This window comes from Sapajus apella, unplaced genomic scaffold (assembly GCF_009761245.1).
Source record: "Sapajus apella isolate SASKATOON/1434 unplaced genomic scaffold, GSC_monkey_1.0 scaffold53, whole genome shotgun sequence".
Taxonomy (NCBI): domain Eukaryota; kingdom Metazoa; phylum Chordata; class Mammalia; order Primates; family Cebidae; genus Sapajus; species Sapajus apella.
Genome location: NW_022436993.1, coordinates 767,973 through 772,619, shown reverse-complemented (window position 1 = coordinate 772,619; position 4,647 = coordinate 767,973). Strand labels below are relative to the sequence as shown.

Here is a 4,647-nt window from a genome sequence, read left to right as displayed (position 1 = left end):
GTTATGGGCTCTTCAATGAATCTTTGTCATTATAATGACAAGAAGCTTTGAGGATTTTCTAGAATAAATCTTATCTAGAACTTGTAAATTAAAAGAGGCCTTTTTGGCTGGACACAGTGGCTCATGCCTATAATCCCAGCACTTTGGGAGGCTGAGGAGGGTGGATCACCTGAGGTCAGGAGTTTGAGACCAGCCTGGCCAACATGGCAAAACCCCACCTCTACTAAAAATACAAAAATTAGCCAGGCGTGGTGTCGCATGCCTGTAATCTCAGCTACTCAGGAGGCTGGGGCATGAGAATCGCTTGATTGCTTGAACCTGGGACTTGCAGTGAACCAAGATCTACCACTCACTCCAGCCTGGGTGACAGACCAAGATTCCTTCTCAAAAAAAAAATTTTTTTTTAAGCCTTTTAGGGCTTGGAAAATACTCGATTATATTTGGTTGGATTGTTGGATTGAGGGGTCTGGTTATAAGTGGAAGGTGTCAATCCTCGTGTTCTTTTTCAGTCTCAGGAAGCTTTCAGCTCAGCAAGGTTCCAGAATAGTTACAGATATATTAATAGATGTAGATAGCTCATGTAGACAGAGATAGACAGAGATATTGATATAGATTCACATGCATTCTATTCTTTAAATATATGATGTAATATCAATTATACATACCAGAAAATGCATAGTTGAAGAACTACACAGTAAGATATGTATAAAAAGAAGTAAAGCCAGAGTTTTTTCCTATTCCCATACCCCATCTCCGAACACCTACAGTAATTCAAATTAATCTATTCCATTGAAACCTACATGTCTTCTCTTAACATTTTTATAGTTACAGAGTTCAACTGGAATTTTGATTTCCCAGAACAAAAATAAGCCAGGAAAACATCTCCCAGGGTCAGAGAAAGCCATTCTTCCCATTCATGTTCTTCTTTTGAAAAACCAGCAGAGGGCGAACAAGATGGCAAATAAAACCCCTCGAGCAGACAGGGCAGCCCAGAAAACTTCCCGAACAATTCCCACTGCATAGCAGCCGAATGTGGATTCCCAACTCAAGAATGTGAAAATGCAGATATATGGCCTTGAACACTAATTTGGTTTAACTCTGGAGTTTCCAAGTTGTTTCTCTCCAATTTGGGTCTGTCATAGAGGCTAAATCCTTTACAATCTGGCTGCTTGTCTCCTAGAGAGCAGTTTTGGAAAGATAGGTCTCAGAAAGTAGAGGGCTGGGCTTGGTGGCTCACACCTGCAATTCTAGCATTTTGGGAGGCCAAGGTGGGAGGATCCCTTGCACAGAGGAGTTTGAAACCAGCCTGGGCAACATAACAAGACTCAGTCTCTACAAAAAAATATATATATTTTTTCAGTTATTACCCCAAGTGTGGTGGCATGTGTCTGTAATCCCAGCTACTGTGGGGCTGAGGTGGGGGGATCACTTGAATCCAGGAGATTGAGGCTGCAGTTAGCCACGATCGCACCACTGCCCTCCATCCTGGATGACAGAGTGAGACTGTCTAAAAAAAAAAATAAGAAATATATATATATATATATATATGTGTGTGTGTGTGTGTGTGTGTGTGTGTGTGTGTGTGTGTGTATTTTTAAATATATACATATATATACATTTTTAAAATATATACACACATATACATATATACACACACACGTGAAAATGCACAGAAGAGGGCAGAGGATAACAGTTTATTTCTTATTTTAATGATAGGGTATCAAATGCTTGCAGCAAGCAGAACATGACTTCTGAGCACTCAAGTATTTCTCAGCATCTGCAGAATTTAAAAAGAAGGAAATCAAGGGAAGGAACATTTATTTTCATATACCCTCAGTTCAGAATAAAGACACATAGAAGCATTATAGAGAGAAAAGATAAGAATTTTATAAGCCTTGATGTTGGATAGTGATAAGAATTTTCTATTGAAATGTTAAAATATGTGACGTATGGCCTCCGCCCAGTTAGGTCGCCTTGTGGGCCATTTGGGTAAAGCGTTCTTTATACTGTAACTCAGTGTGTCAAAGATCAATCGTTACTAGATGGGCACAATTTTTTTCAAAATGATAAAATCCAGTTTGGGCAAAAGTCTGAGAATATGAACCATTTTGTACACTCTTGGCTGGAGGGTAAACAGATACAACTTTTGGAAGGCAATCAGGCAATGTCCATTCTAATTTTGTGTGAATATCCTACACGATCCCTCATTCTGACTTCTGTCCTGTAAAAATACTAGTAAACGTGTTCAAAAAGATGTGTATAAAAACCTTCATCGTAGCACTGTTTGTAATAAAGTTTAAAAAGAACTTAAAACTTCACTAAAAACAGATTCATTATGGCTTGTTACATGCCGTAGTATCATTCTAGAGGCTCTATCTGCATTAATTTGTTTCATCCCCACAACAAGCATTTTTTTTTCCTTTTATTTGTATACTTTTTTTTTTCTTTGAGACACAGTCTCGCTCTGTTGCCCAGATTGGAGTGCAATGGCACAATCTTGGCTCACTGCAACCTTCACCTCCCAGGTTCAAGTGATTCTCCTGCCTTAGCCTCCGCAGTAGCTGGGACTGCAGGCACGCACCACCACACCGGGCTAATTTTTATATTTTTCAGCAGAGATGGAATTTTACTACATTGGCCAGGCTGGCCTCGAACTCCTTACCTCAGGTGATCTGCCCAACTTGGCCTCCCAAAATGTTGGGATTATAGGTGTGAGCCACCACACCCAGCCTATTTTTATAAATTTCAGGGGTACAAGTATAATTTGATTACATGGCTATATTGCATAGTGGTGAGGTCTGGACTTTGAGTGCATCCATCACCTAAAGAGTGTGGACTGGACTCATTAAGTAATTTCTCATCGCCCACCATCCTCCACCCTCCCACCTTTCCCAGTCTCTCACGTTTACCACTGCACACTCTCTGTCAATGTATATGCATGACTCAGCTCCCACTTACATGTGAGAACATGCAGTATTTGACTTTCTGAGTTGTTTCCCTTAAGATAATGGCCTCCAGTTCCATCCATGTTGCTGCAAAAAACATTTGATTTTTTTTTATGGCTGAATAGTATTCCATTGTATATATACACCACATCTTCTGTATCTGATTAGCCATTGGTGGATACTTAGGTTGATTCCACATCTTTGCTATTTTGAATAGCGCTGTGATAAACATACGAATGCAGGTATCTTTTTGATATAATTTTTATCTATTTTCCTCTGGGTAGATGTGCAAAAGTAGAATTGCTAGATCAAATGATAGCTCTATTTTTAGTTCTTTGAGAATCTCCATACTGTTTTCCATAAAAGTCACACTAATTTACATTCCCACCAACAGTGTATAAGCATTCCTTTTTCTTTATATCCTCAACATCTGTTATCTTCTCACTTTTTAATACTAGCCAATCTGACTGTTATGATATCTCACTGTGATTTTAATTTTCATTTCTTTGAGGATTACTGATTATGAGCATTTTTCATATGCTACTACAAGCATTTTATCAGAACACATTTTACAGATGGAGAAATTAAGACCCAGAGAGGGGAAGTCATTTGTCCAAGTTCATACAGAACCTAAGGAGCACAAGTTAGTATCCAACCGAAGTAGTCTATGCTCTTAATTCCTAGGTTCTACTGCCTCTTACCGCACTGATAAATATACTCTGGAGGCTAAGGCAAGAGAATCACTTGAACCCAGGAGGTGGAAGTTGCAGTGAGCCGAGATCCTGCCACTACACTCCAGCCTGAGAGACAGAGTGAGATTCTGACTCACACAGAAGCATCTTATGTTAACCTTCCCACCATTGCTCTGTGTCACACAGATCTTCTCTGTGCTATGTGAACATTGCCATCCCATGCAACAACACCGGAGCTCACTCAGTGGGCTTGATGTGGATGCTGGGCGGGAAAGTTCTGCGCATGCGTGGCACCATTTCCCACGAACACCCATGAGAGGTCATGCCTGATCTCTACTTCTACAGAGACCCTGAAGAGATTGAAAAAGAAGAGCAGGCTGCTGCTGAAAAGCCTGTGACCAAGGAGGAGTTTCAGGGCGAATGGACTACTCCGGCTCCTGAGTTATCTGCTCCTCAGCCTGAGGTTGCAGACTGGTCTGATGGCGTGCAGATGCCCTCTGTGCCTATTCAGCAGTTCCCTACTGAGGACTGGAGCACCCAGCCTGCCACGGAAGACTGGTCTGCAGCTCCAACTGCTCAGGCCACTGAATGGGTCGGAGCAACCACTGAATGGTCTTAAGCTGTTCTTGTACCGGCTCTTAAGCAACATGGAAGTAAGGTTGATGGAAAATAAACATCAGTTTCTAAGAATAAAAAAAAGAAGTGGTTTTCCCTGGGGAGAGGGATTAATAGAGAAGAGGTAAAGAGGAGCATGTTCACTTTTTACCACGTGTAAGAATATGTATTTTTAATTCATTATAAGCATAAATACCTAATATAAAGATTTTTTAAATTTTTGTACAGACAGGGTCTCATTCTGTTGCCCAGGCTGGGGTGCAGTGGCACAATCACAGCTCATTGCAGCCTCAAATTCCTGGGCTCAAGTGATTCTCCTGCCTCACCTTCCCAAATAGCTGGGACTATAGACATGGGTCACTACACAGAGCTAATTTTTTAAAACTTTTTTTCAG

The 4,647-nt window shown here is 40.8% G+C and overlaps 1 pseudogene across 1 annotated transcript; it reads left to right on the top strand.

The window, feature by feature from the left end:
* Nucleotides 1–3,875: 3,875 nt before the first annotated feature.
* Nucleotides 3,876–4,327, top strand: LOC116527243 (annotated as a pseudogene). Its single transcript, XR_004258450.1, has one exon. The product of XR_004258450.1 is annotated as a 40S ribosomal protein SA pseudogene (transcript).
* The last annotated feature ends 320 nt before the right edge of the window (nt 4,328–4,647 follow it).